The following is a 17,522-nucleotide window of genomic DNA, read 5'->3' as shown; positions in this document are numbered from 1 at the left end:
GTTCAGTTTCGTTAGCGTACAAATATCCGCGTAACAGCGCTCCTAAGGTATATTTTTAGAGGAAAACTACGATAACCACAACGTCTGGATGCGTTGACGAAGAACTAACACCAGCGTATCTTGGTGTGCGTATCTATTTTCAGACATCATGGAATCATATCGCTTGCAGAACAGGACTCAAAGAGGGCACACACACAACTGTGCTGACACGTAAAGCTGCGTGTCCTCTCCGTGTCCTCGTCTGCAAGCGCTGTGAGTCCATGATATCTGATAACAACCAACTGGCCCAGCAACATACCCTGCATATCTGTGGTAATCTTTCCTGGCGACCTCACGTATAGACTACATAGCAAGGAGCACCAACTGCACAGCTGGTATTTACGGTGACACATTTCGATGGCACCCACTAATTTGAAACCTTTACTCTACAAAAAACTAGTCAGGTCGAAACTCGAATACGCATTGTCAGTACGGGACCCCCACCTTAACTCGATAATTGTAAAGATCGAATCAATACAAAATCGTGTCATCCGTTTCATTCTTTCCAACTATTATCGAACTGCAAGCGCAACTTTAATGAATTCAAATCTAAACTTACCTCATCTTTGAGTACGTCACATAATTTCGCTTATAAGTCTTTTCCCCAGAATCTTACCACCCCAGCCCTCATCTCAGAGATCTGATTACTGTGCCGTAATCACGCCTTTCATCCCGCAGCAACCGCCAGTTCAAGGTTGGTGTGTCCACCAATCGCACGACCTTCCATGGAACCTACTCCGCGCCTTCATCGCCTCCATTACAAATGCCGACTTGTTTAAGAATGATGTTATATACAGGGTGTTTCAAGTAAGACTTTACACGATTTAAAAAAAAAAGGTTTATGAGTAAGAGCGCTTCTTTTCGGCATAGCATTGTCTGCGATGTAGTACATCAGAATACAGCTCAGACGCGCTAACTTGCAGGCTGTTTTACTAATATTGAATAGTGAACTTCTTAACTATTACTGTTAGGCTCCTTAATTATTGACAGGCGTCAAGCCCACCTTAAGCAGTACTGTTATCAGTTTTTAGAACTTCGAAAACGCGGTTACCCTTGACGCTGTGCCCTGCAAATTTTGGCTACATCACACCAAAATACTTGCGCTTTCGAGAAGCTTGCAGCCAAGCAATCTCTCCGGTGCAAATAATTCGTCGAAATCGACAAAATTTGTGGGGCCTCAGCGCCGAGGGTAACCGCTTTTTCGAAATTCTAAATGTGATGCAGATATTACTTACGATGGGTAGCATCTCAATGACGTATAGCCTAACAATAATATATTTAAAAAGTTTACTATCCCATATTAGTTAACCAGCCTAGCTATATTCTGACGTACTTCACCCTTGCTCTATTCAGATAAAGTCTAGCTCGTGTGTGTCGAATTCAAGTCAAAGCGTCGAGACAATGCCGATGCCTCTGAAAGGTCTACTGCTTAAAAAAAAGGATGAACGGTACGGCGCGGTTCAGATGTCCAACGATATATGAGACAGATACTGCGCCATTTCCTTTCCCCAAAAAAAACCAATTATTATTATTATTAAAGCAGATAGTCTTCCTGAGACCTGTGTCCTCGTAAGCCTAAACGTTTCACTGCAGCAGTGTCAAAGCAGGGATGGATAAGTGGAATAATAAAAAAATACTCTCAATGTATCCATAATAGCCGCCGCGTTGGCTCAGTGGTTATGGCGTTCAGCTGCTCACCCGAAAGACGCAGATTCGATCCTGGCTGTGGTGGTCGAATTTCGATGGAGGCGAATTCGTAGAGGTCCGTATGCTGTGCGATGACAGTGCACGACAAAGAACCCCGGGTGGTCAAAATTTCCGGAGCCGTTCACTACGGCGTCTACAAGCACGAGTGCGAGTACATGTACAGCGTCTTCCACTCTTACAGGGAACACATGGGCGCGTGGCGAGCCTGGGCTCCAAAGAGCGTCCACACCAGAGCGTCTTTAGTGAACTAAGTGCGATATGACGAAAAGGATCTGACGACCGTATTGTTGGGGTGTTCGATACTTCGACGACATTTATAATACTTTCCTCTCGCCGTGCTGCTCGCTGCATTGAACAAACGCGGACAGGCCGAACAGCTGCCACTAAGGTTCGCGCATCACGCGGCAGGGCGTGAACATTGACCTTCTCTGCTCCTCCTTTTTCTCAGCGGGCAGCGATTCAAGCAACATTCGCGGTCGGGTTCTATGCACTTTAAAGGGAAACTCCATCCAATTATTCTTCTCAGTAAGAATTGATCCTCTGCCTCCTTCTAGCTGTGTTAATATTTATCCGGCAGCAAAAAAAAAATGAGAAAAATTTAATTTAGAAATTTTCCTGCCACTCAATTCAACCTTGTGATGTCCACACCGAGAGAGACAGGTTGTCGTCGTTGTGAAGTGAATAGCGGTGTGGCGTGTCCTCTAGGATTCGTGATGTATTTACGGCCTTCACCTCATTCTGTGCTGCAGAACGTTTTTTTTCTTGGTTTATGTTGACAGCCCAGCCTCTTTTTTGTCTATAGCGTCAAAAACTGCAACCTCAATCCTCCCGGAACACCACCCGCCAGCCACCTCTCCACTCCACCCACAGCCACCCTATACCCACCTCACTAGCAAGGAACCTTTATACCTCCCCCTCCAGAAGCGCCACGCGCTACCCATCCACCCATCTCGCCTACCTTCCAGAAACAATCGGTCGCGTTTGTGAAACCACGGGTATGGGTAAAATCATTCATTACAGGAACAGCATCAAAGAAATCATCGAGGGTAAACCGAACCGTTTTTGCAAAATTGTTGCTTCAGAGATATCTGATCGTTCCTTAATTATTCTGTGGTGTTTTCTAGCCTATAAAAGCTCACTTTTCGATAGCAGTGGTCTCTTTATTGTTTGAGCGCAGTAGACGTTCCACACAGGCTATATTCATTTGTCCCCCGTGCCCCAAGACTAGACAAGTGGACAAGTTAGTTTCTTTTTGGATTTCAAGCCACCCAGTAACTCACCGGACATTGCGATTAGTAGAAGCAAAAGATTCATGACTGCAGCTGGATGGTTTCGGCCGGTCTACCAGGAGTGCATGTAGCCGCTTAGCCTGCAAGTATGTGTGGATCTTGCGAGTCGTGTGGTGAAAAACAAAAATTGTAGGAAACATTTAAGCTCCGCCTTCAGATAGTGGTAATGGGTTAATACCCATACATCTGGCAAAGCAAAAAAAATCTGTTTATGAAAACCAAAGCAATTTCCTCTGTATATAGGCTAAGAGCGTTAACAGAAGTTATTCATAGCTGCAATGCCTGAAAACATTAAACGTAATCTTTACCAGATTGTAACAAAATCATCTTTGAAAAATAGGAGCTACTGAATATAAACACCGTTGACAACAGTGAGAGGTTTTCTGGGGTTTTTCAAATTCATAAACATTTTTGGAGGTGCATCAAAAATGGACTGCGTATCTGCTTAATTCTAACTATTCATTACCATATACACACGATTAGGTAATCAGCAATTTTGACAAAAAAGCGAAAGGCGATTGTCTGCTGTGCGATGTCAGTGCACGTAAAAGTCCCCAGGTGGTCGAAATTATTCCCACTACGGCACCTCTTTCTACCTCTCTTCTTTCACTCCATTCCTTCCCATACGGCGCGGTTAGGGTGTCCACCGAGATATGTGAGACAATTACTGCGCCATTTCCTTTCCTCAAAAACCAATTTAAAAAAGCTGGAACATGCACTGATACGCACCTTGATATGCAGCCGTTTCGAAGTGGACGCGATGATGGCAGTACACGCAAAAGATAGCAGGTGACTTCTAACCTCACCCGTACTGCAGTTCATGAACCCCGCAGTGGAACTTGTGTGAGCTGTCATTGTTATTTCGACACTTGTAAACGTCAGCTCTTAAAATGAAAAGTCGCAAAGAACAGCTGTTTTTGTCCACTCTTTTCTGAGGCGTAAGTCGGGAAAATATGCACTGACATAAAAGGCCTGTGAAAAGCCAGACAATGGGTCCGGTTGTTTGACTCAGCAAGCGGCGCATAGGCTCTTTTTCTTTAGGACTATGGACGCTTGCCAGCAAAGAAACCGCAAAGTAGTTGCGTGAATAGAAAGTTTCCAGGGGGGTTCAGCTGAAGCAACTGATAACCCACAGCTGGCAGCGGTGAAACAAACAAATGGTGCTGCAGAAATTTCAGTTATAAGAATCAAGACAGCAAAAGTGCACTCTAAAACGCTGGGCACCAGTCGGACATATTTCACAACTGCTTTTTTGCAGCTTCACTAGTGCAGACGGGCACACAGCTGGTGTCATCTTTCTCTCCACCACACCTTTTCCTTGGCTTAACTATAGGAAGACACGGTGCCGCAAGTTCTGCACACTATCCACGAGGAATTGTATGCATCTACATGGTACCACCTGAACCAACTACACTCTGCAGCACCACACGTACAGCACCACCGCTCATGGAGCCCGCTCTTAAATGCGCCAACGCCACCTTCCTGGATGCGAAAAAGCTTCCTGCAAAAGAAGCCTGAAAATTCACTTAATGATCTTGCCCAAACACACATTCTGCGGCAAAGATATTTGGGCGTGCCTCCGAAGAGGTGCTGACGCGCTTGCACAGAACGTAGCAGGCGGCGCATATAATCCCTGTGTTGCACCCTCGTAAGATCGATGGTGCATGCCGCTCTGTGTTTCTTCACTCAACAGTGCGTTCTGGGGTGAGTCAGTCGGAAGAACTTTATCGACGATTCAAAACAATCCGCCGTGATGATCATATCGTGGTCACACCTCTTACAACCGGTGGACATGTGGTACCAGAGTCCGACCAAAATGTAAACAAAAAGTAAAATAGTAAAAAACAAAAATGAACAAGAAAATAAACGGACGGCATACAATGCGACAATGGGCATAATCATTCGTAACCGAGCACCAAGGCCCACCACTGCCCTAGACGAAGCTTGCTGGCTGCCGCCGCAGCCGATCTCACCTGCCCAAAACCGAGCGCCCTCTTTAGCGTCGCCGACAGAGTGGCGCCCTCCAGGGGCGGCGTCGAGAGCCCACGGCAACGGAGGGCGGGGTGCTCTACATTTTCTATCTCCGCTCCGCACACTCGACACATCGTACACGTAACGGCTGTGTCGAAGTCGCTGCGGTACTCTAGACTCCTGAGAGCCCCGGCACGAGCCTCAGATAGTACCGCTGTTACTGGTTCGATGCTGGTCTTATGCAGCCGGTAGAGTGCGAGCGTAGACTTTTTCCCCATGTTTGTGGCCCACACCTCTTGCTCGGCTTCTTGCATGCGACCACGCGCCCACTTGGTCGCCGACTGCGGCACGAAAGTATTTTTTCTTCCACGAACAAAAAGTAGGGCAGAGAACTTTCTGTATATATCCTGTCAAAGCTGGGAGTCGGAAGCATAAAAGACTAACCCCTCGCAAGAGGTGGTGGGTAGAGAATGGACCTTTTTCCAGTAACCCACCACTCATGTGCCACAAGGAAAAGTGGTCATTTTCGCTCTCAGCGCAACACGAACGGGACACAAGACGAAGGACTAGCACAAACAGAGCCTGTTTGTGCTAGTCCTTCGTCTTGTGTCCCGTTCGTGTTGCGCTGAGAGCGAAAATGAACACTTACCAAATCGCCCAAATTTCCGCCTTGCTGAAGGAAAAGTGGGTTTTCCGGTTTGAATCCCCCTAAGCTCCCTCGCATCTTTTCTGCGAAAATTCATTCACAGTGGTAGGGTTAAAGCCCCTCAATAGACTAGTCCATTGAGGGGCTTTAGGTAGGGTGGAATATACAGCCTGTAGTTAAAAGCAGTGTTGGTTTCGCCTATCCAGAAGAGATAGGTGTGAGTCATCTTTTGACACACCTTGGGAACACCTCCCCTTTGGCACTTTGGCTGGCTATTCCGTATTCCCAGTATTCCTCCGTGGCCTTTTTATGTCAGCATTGCGTGGCTGTCATCAGCCCGGGGTGTGGGCCTTGTCAAGCCTTTTTTAAGGCCAGTGTGCAAAAACGAGTACGAATTTGTTCAAGCTTTTGTAGTGTAAACACTTGTCTCCATACATCTTTTCTTTTTCGTACATGAAGTGAAATTGTACTCGCCGTGAGTACAATTTTTGCTGACATGTGTATTTTGCTTCATTTTCTTTTTTTTTTCTCTTGCATACACCTTTTTATGTCAGCACTGAGTCGCTATCACCTGCACGGGATGTGGGCCTTGTCAAGCCTTTTTTAAGGCTTATTGCTTTCCCCCTCAACATCACTCCTGTCCAGTGGATGTCGGATGCTGAAGTAAAGTTGACTTTTACCACACGCAATACAAACCTGGTGACCGTGTACGCGTGGGGACGCCGATTCGGCGCCGCGGCTTCAGTGAAAAGCTTTTTGCGCTCTCATTGTTTGCGCTTGCAGTGTTTATTATGCATTGTCTTTGCTATTGTTGATCTTACTTTTCGTTTAAGCATCCGGCTGATGCTTCTTTGAGAGAAGTAATGCCGCGAAACTGTTATATAACTTGTTTGTTCGAGTTCGAAATCGTTGGCGCGCGGGAAAATCACTTTGTTATGCGAGATGGGATCAGCGTTATCTCGAAGGATTCCAGCCAGGCGCAGCTATTTCGACATTATTCTGGGTTGTTTTAGTTGTTTTTAGCGCCTTATCTTGAATGTTCCTCTTCGATGTCCACCGAGCACGTTTCTTGCTATCGGAGTCGCCAAATTCTTCAGTTTATTTATGTGCAATAGTCACTTAGTAACTAAACTACTGCTGAAATATTTCGTTTCATGTCTCCTTCACTGCTTATAATTTCGCGACGGAACAAATCAAAGTTGGGTAAAAAGGTGAGATGTGTGGTTTGCAAAAGGACTGAGATCGTCCTGTCGCAATTCGTGGTGACTTTGAACGCAAATTTCGTCATTGTACGAGCGACTCCCAACTGTTGTGGACAAAGTTGCTATTAGTGGTTTATTTTTTAAAAAATAAAAATTGCAATTTAATAGAAGAAAAGATGGGCGCTGACCATGCCAACCACGTGTGCTCTTTTTGTGCATAAAAACGGCAGCACACCTGAATTGGCATGACGCGACGGGTTTGAAAGCGAAAATTCCATACCTATTATTGTTTCCGGGAAGTCTCATTATGCGCCCTGCTTTTCTATGTTTTTATATTTTTTATATACTTTTATGTATTACATATGTATTTATGTAGCGCCCCTTCCGAGCGTTTTCCTGATTGAAATATGCGGCTTTAGGCAGCGTAGTGCAGGAGGTGCGACCAGGTGTGCGCATAGCTAGGCGCCTCTAATTGGGAGAACAAAGGCGGTTGGGGAACGCTTGACACATGCGAAACCGGTTCAGAAGGAAAACGATGATTTGCCAGCCAGACCATGAACGTTTGACATCACGTTTATTTACACCACGGAGATGTCTGTTCTGGAGTAGAGGGCTCGGAAATCCGCGAGGTCCCTTCTGCAGACAAGGTGCACCTGCACTGGTAACGCGAACATTATGGCAGCAATAGGCCTGGTCGGGAGGAGAATTAGAGAAAAAAGAGTGACACTCGACCAAACATTTATTAGAGAACCGAAGTTTTTATGCCGATCAGACACATTCTGGTTTCACTACCTTGGAGCCAGAGGCGAAGGTTAGCTTCGGCCGGTTCTCATGACGTCGCAGTTGCAGTGCAGCAGAGGGTCCTTTCTCCCCTTGATGTGGGCTGTTGCACTGCCATAGATAGTTTTCCGCGAGTATAGCGTGAAATCGCAGGTGATTGGCAGCTGCCTCAGTGAAAGGAGGTTAATGGCTACGCCATTAGCCCTGTCTACATGCACCCGATAGCGTCGGGTCGATTCGGGGGTCGGGTTGAGCATGGTCAAACCAATTCAACCAGTGCGTGTTTACATGAACTCGATTTTAGCGATTCGAGACCGTGGTTCAACTCTAGCGACACCAAGCATCGAGCAAGCAGTAGCTGCCTCCAACATTGAGGCACGCCATCGCTGTATCGGAGGCGCGACGGCGCGCGTGAAAAGCAAGTTCGCATTTATCCTTTCCCCTCTCAAGAACCCTATTTTTCAACTCGACAGCGTTTACAACCACATCGGGTCAGGGTCGAGTTGAGTCAACCTACAGCTTGTGGCGGAGTTGACTGGACCCGACTGGTCGATTCTCGACTCTGCACGCATTTACATGAACCCAGATCCGTTTTTGCGGCCCGATAACTCAACAACCAGGCCGTGTTCGGTTTATATGAACCGAACACGCTATTGGCTCAAAGAGCTCCCATGAGGAATATTTGCTGCTGCATTCTTGACTTCTATCGCCACATAGGTTACTGCGCCCCAGTGCTGGGCAAGGAACAATGCTGTTCTACCACACTGTCGTGAATAGGGAGCCCCCTTCCTGTGTTTTGGCACTAACAATGCCTTACTGTGTGGCTGCTGGAAGAGGAAAGGGGAGGGGCGCTTTTGGGTGTGGCCTTGCAAGCCACTTCCTTTCCGCACCACAAGCTCGAGGAAAAAAGAAAAGCAGAAACCCTTTTCAAATACAGCCCAGGCAAGAAAAAAGGAAAGAACTAAAATCCATCCAAGTTCTGAGCAATAACCTGCGCGCACGAACACAGACAACCAAGAGGTTGGTGGTAGTGCAGTAGCAACAAAATATTCTGACGCCAGATGAAGCCACGTCGCCCTAGTGAATTTTGGCGCGAATTTCAAATCCCCACTCAAAATACATACACAAGTTTAAAAGCCCGTAAAACGCAAACCCTAAGCTCGATATGAATGAAAATTAAAGCTTGACAAACAAGAAAGAAGAAGGGAGGAAATGTTGAGGACGAAATTTTGATATCTGGCTTAGTTTTTTCACGAGATGACATGAAAGGCCAACATATCTATAAGGGCAATTTTTCTGGATTTTTACCTCTGATTAGTAAATAAATGAAACTTAAGAAATAATATCTATCCACAACATTTCCTCTATTCACTAAAGAAAACGCTGCCACAGACCTCATGAAAATTGAGCAATTTTTAGAAACGCTACAGCTTCTGAAAGTTCTTATGTATTTCCTGAGGACACTGCCACTGGTGAAACCTCTTAAAGTGAAGCTGAAACGGTTTTCAAATCGCATGAAACGCTGTGGTTGGGAAGAAAGGACCTTGAAAATCATGTGTGTAATTTTTTCCCGATTCTATCCGCAAACAGAGCTGCAATCGCTTCTTAAAAACCCGCCGCCGGCACGCCCTCGTCGCTTCCGGAAGCGCCGGGTTGGGGAACGGCAGAGCGGGAGAACTGGCGGAAGTGACGCCATTCACGGAGAGTCGGCCGGCCGGCTGCGCTTGCTTCGCTGCGGCCCGCGCTTTGGCGAACCACAGATCAACGCAATCTTCTGCCAGTGCCGTTTACTTTCTCTCGTTCGGGCGTTCCGTGTAATGCTTGAAGCCTGTATATAAACCAGCTTTAGTATGATACTTCTTTCGAACAGCGCTCAGCACACAGCTTGGTAGAATCCGTCGGTTGTTCTCCGTCAGCCTCTTCCACGTTAACCAGACAATCTGGTTGTACGCAACATGCCGAAACTGCCTGCACAGAATATGTGCAGCAATATTTCTCTTTTCGTTATATTACTTTCTTACCTGTTTGTAAACTCTTTGCCTTTCCCAGCTGGTTCACATCCATGCTGAGCTAAAGCCACTTCCAGCAATGCTTTACTGAGGCACACAGTCTTGAAACTTTTTGAGCTCGTTACGCACTGTGTGCCTTTTTGCTTTTTCCTGATTGCTTGAACCTCGTGGCAGCACAAGCAATTCTCTTAATCTTTCATCAGCGCGCAGCACATGCACCCGCACCTAACTGAACAAAAAACCGATTATATAGGCCTAGTATACTTGAGCAAAGAAAACATTTGCATTCATGAGCGCTTGGTCATGACTGACGATCGACAATGGGGCCAGAATTCATACAAATTTGTCCTTGAGTCAGAACGGCAAAGTGGTCGAGCAGCGGCACGCATATATCTGCCACAAGCAATTCTGCCGGCTATCTCGATACGCAACAGCAGCAACTATATCTCGTAGCAAACTAGTTTTGATGAGCAGCACTGCGAGCTCCGAAGCGCAGCCATAATTATTTTCAAAAGCGTGTTCAGCATGAAAAAAAAAACGCACGGGGGTAAGTGCAAAAGTTTCATGGTTGAACAGTATATAGCCCGAACAAGCGCCAGAAGGAAAGCGCACACGGGAGCTTCCTCCCGGTCGCCTCGTCTCTTCGCGCTGTAGTACAGCAGTGCACCCACTCCAAATCATGCAGTTTTGCATTGTTTTGTAGTTCTAAAAGGCCTTCGGGCGTAATTAGGCAATTAACCATAAATAAATGAACAAACAAATGCTTTACCTCGCGCGACTCGTGTAAGCGTGCCGGTGATCTGATTTAGATGTTTACAGTAGTTACAAGAATTTGGTGGCCAGGCTTTTATGCAGCAGCAATACACAGAAACGTTTCGACGAAATTCACTTTTTTTTTAGTTTCACTTGTATCTACACAAAACATATGCACACGCATGCACCTAGGCAAAACATACGTATCAGTCGAGATTTGGTTTTCGTGTTACCCTGGTAGGACGTGAAAGGCCCATACTGGGTTAACGAAATTTCCGGCTTGCAGGCGCCGCCATGCGGTCACTTCTCTATTAGCTTATTAGGCGGTGGTGCCAGTTTTCTGTTTAGTCTGTAGTTCTCAACGATTTCGGAATAGTTTTGCGCGCGCTCGTCCAGATTCCGACAGTACGGCGGTTCCATGGTTACCCAGAAGCAGAGAATATGGGAATGCGCTGACTACCCCGGAGTCGACGAAGATATTGATAGCAGAGAAAGCTGAGAAGCCCTGCTGTGCAGCGACGAACCCGCGCGGCGGAAACAAGCCAATCCACCTGGCGGCTGATGCCGCGAAGAGATAAAGTCTCTTTGTTAGCCTTTAGTCACGGAGGCACCGGCCCCCGCCCTCCAGGCCTGCGTGCCGGGGGCGGTGAGTAGTAAGGCTTCTCATTTCCGGTGAAAATAAATGCTGTCATCCACGCAGCCATCGAGATTTCCAACACGTGAACATGACGCGACTTGACATTCATTGCCGGCGCACTCCGCGGCGTCGTTGGTTCCGCCGTTTTCTGAAGCTGCTGATGGCTCGAACATGCATGGTGAAAGTGCAAACTGCTCACCACTGCTTGAATTATCCATAAGTGGAATAAAAACTATAAAATGACGTAGAGATCTCATTTTTTTTTCGAAAAGTGCTTCAGCTTCCCTTTAAAGCGGAGCTTAAACGTTTCGCCCAATTTTTTTCCTCCGACTATTCCACACTTTCATGGGAAAGTAGAGAGAAACTGATGGTAGTATATGTACTTCAAACCCCGGAGTAGTTCAGTGTAACATTCGGAAGCACTTCCTTTGAAAGGACGTAGGTTGACGATGCCATTTTCTCCGGAAAAAGGCCGCATATATTTAATACCGACTCCAGAAGGTTTAGCTTCATCTTATTACAAAGTAGCGCCCTAGTCAAGGTTATATGAGAAAAGACTGTCCGCTTCGAAACATGAGGCCGAAAGTGTCGGGATCCTGGCGACAGGTGCTGTAAATGGGCCTAGATCAGCAGCGTCCATGACTGCTAGCTTCTCCCTGGAAGTATTGGTACTGTGCTCTCGCACTGCGAACCAATAGCGTTGCCGTGCTGGTGGTGCTGATAGCTGAAAGCCCGTGGCTTCTACTGCTGGGTTCTTTTCCCGTCCTGATACCATAGAAGGTAGAAAGAATGTTGTTCGTTTTTTTTTTTTGAGGTTGGAACCCATATCTTGAGACCTTAGTTGAAATTCGCCACGATGTCATGGATATTTTTATGGGGCCACGTGCTTCTTAAAGTAGCCAGTTTGGCGAAAAGTAGCCACCTGTGGCAACGCTGGTGCTTGAGCACTGCACGGGCCAGGCTTGTCCTAGCCTTCTTACATGAAATTATATCGGAAGTGCGCGTGTGCCTGACAGTTGGGGTCTTTTTTTCCAGTTGCCAGTCACTAATGGCCCCCACGTGGTCTCCGACTTGGCAGTAGATTCTTAAAATAGGGTGACGCCATTGTTTAGGTCCTCAGAGGAGTGCCCATGGGTGCTAGGCAACAACCGAAGGTAGCGGCGCTATTGTCATATTTCCTGCCAGCATTCATCCCGAGATTCCCCAACGGGACATGAGGAAAACCAGCGAAAAGGACGCATTCACAAGAAGTACACAGGACAACGCTCACCCTATTGTAAAGGTCTCTGTTTGCAATATCTTATCACCCCAGCTGCCCCAAGTGCAAAAGGAAAGGATAGCAAGCAGTTTTGCGGAACTGGGTGCAGCTCATAGAAGTTTTATCAACGGACTACTTTTGTCGCGGAGGAATTCTGTGCGAAGGTCTTAAATGTTGGCGGAGCTTCACTGCAGACTTAAGTTCTATCTCACTATAGCAGTCACCTTCACAGCAGCGTCCCCGGTGTCACGACGTCCCGGTGCCTCAAGCGTAGCTTCGGTGGAAGTGGATCCCGACGCCTTTCTGTTTTGGGTGAGATATTTCTTTACCGTCTTGAATACGTTTTTGACGGTCATCTAGCGTTAAGCTGTCACTTTCGCTCTGTGTGGTGTAAGCTTTTTCTTGTCATTTGATTCGAACAAATTCCCGAAGGAACACTGTCGATTATGTCGCGTGCATACAAATTTTCCGGTTTTACTCTAGGTAACTGTTTCTGCGGACCTTGTTTCAGCGTCCGCCATTTGCAGTGTAAGCAATTTTGTGGCGATAACCTAAAAACTTGATCGTTTGGCTGCTTCCGTTTGGAAACCGTTGCGAGGAAGTCATGTGTTCGGGCAACTTCTTCCTCGCGTGCTAGGGAGTAAGGCGAACAGTTCTTCAATAGGGAGTCTCATCGTTTCTATTGCGGGGTCCTTCCCCTGTATTTACAGCCTGCGCAACTGCCTCCGAATATTTGTCTGCCAGCCTACCCGCTTTAAATCCGTCACCTGGCATTGTCGCTTCGCGTTCGTCTTCGGGCTGCTTCCTGCGTGTTCGTGTGCATCCGTACTGCCTAGGAAGCCTCTGCAAAATCGTCATAGAGAATGGGTTTCCATTCAGCAGTTCGACTTAATCTTTGGTCACCGGGACTGACTGGTTTAGAACCTATGTGCCGTGGCATCTATCAAGGGATCGCATGTTAGCCTTCATACTTCAAAACCGCAACGGAAACCTTGATTTCCCTTCTTGACGATTCTCGTAGTCTGTTCGTATCCGGTTCCACAAGTGCTGCCAAAAAGGGGTTCAAAGAGGTGTCCAGCAAACCGAGGGGGTTACTGTGCACAGTGAAGTGCTCAGCTTACTGCGTGCTGACTCTTACCAGGCTGTTCCCAAAACTCTATTTGTGATTGTATACTTTTATGAGTCTCTGTTCTCAAACACCTTTTATCCGGTTTTGTTGTCGGCTGTCAATGCATGTTGTGCGCATGTTTATTCTCCTGTTTGATGCTGCACTGTATTGTGCATTACGACTTTCTTTTTAAACCCGTATGTAACAGCTCTGTGGGGCACTCAATGGAAACGAAAAAAAAACTTGCACGGCTCTTAAGATTCCCTTCAGAGTACAATGCGTCCTCATACCACTAATGGCGCAGCGTATTATTTAAAGCACACCCACTGGTAGACCTTGTCTCGAAGCCCTCCATCCAATGGCGTCGACAGTTTCTCATGACGTCGCATTTAATGCTATTTCATGGTGACGTCTGCCATTTATTTGCGATCTCATGCTAACGGATTGACAGCTCGACGCCATTGTCTGGACATCCTATTTAGTCGGATATTCGCCGCTTCATTGTCGAGTTGTCCTACTATAGTAGCCGTAAACTATAATGTATGGTACCGCTAACATGTCGTCTTGTCTTCCAGGAAAAGACTGCGGGACATCCCAGCGCTACCTCGGAGCCATCGCCATGTTTTACTACTCGGTACGGCAGTTCCCGCTACATAAAGTCACATCGGCCGATCGGCCGGACATGGTTTCCTACTCCGCCAGGGTTTCAAGGACCCCGTTCATCCGCACAAATGTGACTATGGTGTTCGTCGCCTTCACAGTGCAGATGCACAGCTCGGATCTCTATGATGGCGCTGCTTTCGCCTACGGCCGAAGCTATCACGAAGTCCTGCTCAACCTGGTGAATTTATCGCCTCTCGTTAACAGTGTCCTAGACGATGAGTGCGACCTACACTTCGATGACATCCCGGCGGACGTCACAATTCGGGTCGACGAAGTGCTCAGGTTATCTGTGTACGACATGTATCAAGCGATGCTCCGTTACTGCGGACGCATCCCGTACGAGGACCAGCTGGCGCAAACGAAGGCTCGACTGCAAGCCTACTTCGCCGGGAGGAACCACAGCTATGCACAGACATTACAGGTGTGGCTACATTTCTACCTATCTGAGTCAAGTTAGCAGCAAAAATTATCTTCCTTGCAGTCTTTCGAGATCAGGTTGGAAAAGCATATGCTATTATCTCCGCTGGCCAGCTAGGTATCTGTTCTAGATTTTTTCGATTCTTTTTCACTATTATAGTACCCAAGATTCTGCATATATTCTGCTAGTTTTTGTGTCAAAACATCGTTAGTACATGACCAACCTTCTTGGACATAAATTTTGAATATTGGACAACTGTAAGGTACTAGAAGTATTTAAGGTATTGGTTCATTCTTCCAACATGTAGCAAAATCTTTCCTTTAGAGTGTTTCCATTGATCGCATCAAGGAGTTAACAGTCATAGAGGATATAATGTAAAATTTTACATATGTATGGAAAATTTGCTTTCACAAACGGTCTCCTGCTCAAAAATGCTTCTGCCTAGAGTTTTCGGTTCATGGCACAGTTTCAGCTGCCCATTATTGGTGACTTTTCAGCACTAATGGCTTGCATTGCTCTACTTATTCTTTTACGACCCCCCCCCCCCTCCTGCCTCTCTTCCAGTGCAGGGTGGCCAATCAGACCTTTCTTCTTATTAACCTCCCTGCTTTTGCTCTACCACTTTTCTCTCTCTCAACACCTAATGCTCGTTGTCCAGCTTATATCGACTATCCATGCTATCTGAAGACGAGTAACAAGGCAATTTATGCTTTTCTTCATGCATATCTCTTGTGCCCTGCAGGTGTCCCTCATCTGTCCGCTAACGTACAGGAAGATTGAGGTGCCCTGTCGAGGAATCCGCTGCAGTCACGTCCAATGCTTCGACGCGTATGCGTACCTCAACTTCAACGAGGCCACTCCACAGCCGCCCTGGAGATGTCCAATCTGCTACGAACAGGTCCTCGAACCGGATATGCAGGTGGACTTGCTAATGCTGAGAGTCCTTGAAACGGTCGACGACTTGTGCGAGGCTGTAGTCTTCCGACCCGACGCAAGCTGGGCATCGGTGATTCCGCAGCATCGAAGGCTTTCCGTAGCTGACATCGGTTCGCCACCGTGATTTCCTACCACATCCACAGTCAGCGCAACTCCGCGTGCCACAATAGCATGGCATGGAAAGAGAATAAAAGCTCACGTGTTTTTGCGATTTGTGCTCATCTGTATTCACTCACTACAGCGACAAATTGAGTTGTGAATTCACAAATTATTTTATGCCGTTAAGTTCCTTGAAATCGCACGTCTAGTAACGATCAATTTTCATTATCGATTGTGGTTCTGAGGTTTTCACTTAAACAGAATCTTGATACTGCCAACGACGCACGGTTTATGCAAATTTGAGCTAACACCGCAGTTCAAGTGTCTAGCTAGAAGTGGGGCTGTCACTTTGCCTTTCATTATCCGCCTCCAATGGAAAATACCGATACTGAGGGCACGACCTTATTTCTCCCGAAACTAGTACCTTGCGCCAATTTCGGAGTTATTTTGTACGCTCATATTTGGGTTCGCGCTGGCTACAGAATGAGACATAAATGGCTCTCCCCCTCTTTATTCGCGCATGGGATGATCAAGCAGCACAGCTGTCAAGCGACAGAATTTGAAGCAACGTAAACGGTAACTTCGTGCAACATTCGAGCCAGCTATTTTTTAACGTGATCTGCAACTTTAGGACTGACATTTTTTTTCCCGACGCTGATAATTAAAATCTTGGCTAGTTTGTCCTGATGATTAACGTTCTAGAACGAAAGAAACCCTGCACACTAGGTCTCATGCGTTTAAACAGCACGGCGTTGCCTATGACACACCGTCGTTTTTAAAAAGCTTGAATAACATTTAGGTGGTGTGTCTGGTAGAAGCGAACCATAATCGCTAGCGCGAGCTGTTTATCCGTCGAAGCCAGTGCGACTACAGCTGCCATCAAATTGTTCGCATTCGCAAAAATGAGACTGTAAAGCATTTATGTCGAGTCGCCAGTTTTCCTAGGGGGCTATTGCTTGTTTCTTGCGATGATCTCGAGCCACCGTATTCAGACACGTTTATTTTGTAGTCGGTTAGAGCTCAAGGACGAAGCGGCAAATGTCGATCCCTCAGATGAGCCCCCCCCCCCCCCCCAGTCAATGGCATCGACCGATTCTCTCCCTTGTCCGATCCCCTTGGGAGCATGAAATCTTTGGGGGCGGTTGATGAATGGGGAATAACCACGGCTTAATCGGATTGACCGCGGCGTCATGGAAATCTAACGCCATTGGCTTGAGCGCCTCCTTTGGCGGACATCTGCCGCTTGGTTCGAGTTGTATGCGACATCAGCTCTTGTAGTCACCCGCCACCATCAGCGTTATCTACAGTAGCAGGAACATGGCGGTGCGTGGCCCGACGTCTAAAGACAAGCATGGCTGGACCCGACGTTGTTTCGCGCACGCGATCCAGCCATCTTGGAGGCCAGTTCATGTTAGGATGCGGAGCGAAGACGGCCACGCTCGCGGGCTGCCCGCTTTGGTACGTGCACCTTCCATGAAAGTACAGTAAGAACGCTAGGAAACAATTTTTTTTTCTTCTGATGGCGCAGCATGTCTCTCTTTGATAACAGGGACTCATTCTCATCTGCTGAGCTCTTAGAGCGAACTCATTCAAACTTCATGAATGCTCGGCTGTGAGTTGTCGCTGCGATCTGCAAATCTTGCGAACGAGTAATCTCGCTGTCGTCTGAAAGCGTGACACGTGACTTGGGAATAAAAAAACATAAAAATGGGCCCGAGGCTACTGCGGCATAACTTCACACTCCAAAACTTCCGTTCATGAAGCATCACCGTATAAATTACTGAAGCCGAGTCTTGAATTTCAGTCACTCATTCAGCGCCCGTCTTTTCGTCAGTGTTTTTGCTTCTCTTGTCTACGTCGGTTCCCGCGCTGGTCATTTCGATTCATGTCCCACCAACTCGCCCAATCAGCAATATTGATTCATTGCACATCAAGGCTCCTTTAAGAGGGCTCACCATCTACGAGGCAACTCAGATTTGAACTTTTTCTGTTGGCAGCACTTGATTT

This window comes from Amblyomma americanum, chromosome 11 (assembly GCF_052857255.1).
Source record: "Amblyomma americanum isolate KBUSLIRL-KWMA chromosome 11, ASM5285725v1, whole genome shotgun sequence".
Taxonomy (NCBI): Eukaryota; Metazoa; Arthropoda; class Arachnida; order Ixodida; family Ixodidae; genus Amblyomma; species Amblyomma americanum.
The sequence above is the reverse complement of the archived record's forward strand: the minus strand, read 5'-3'. Positions refer to the sequence as shown.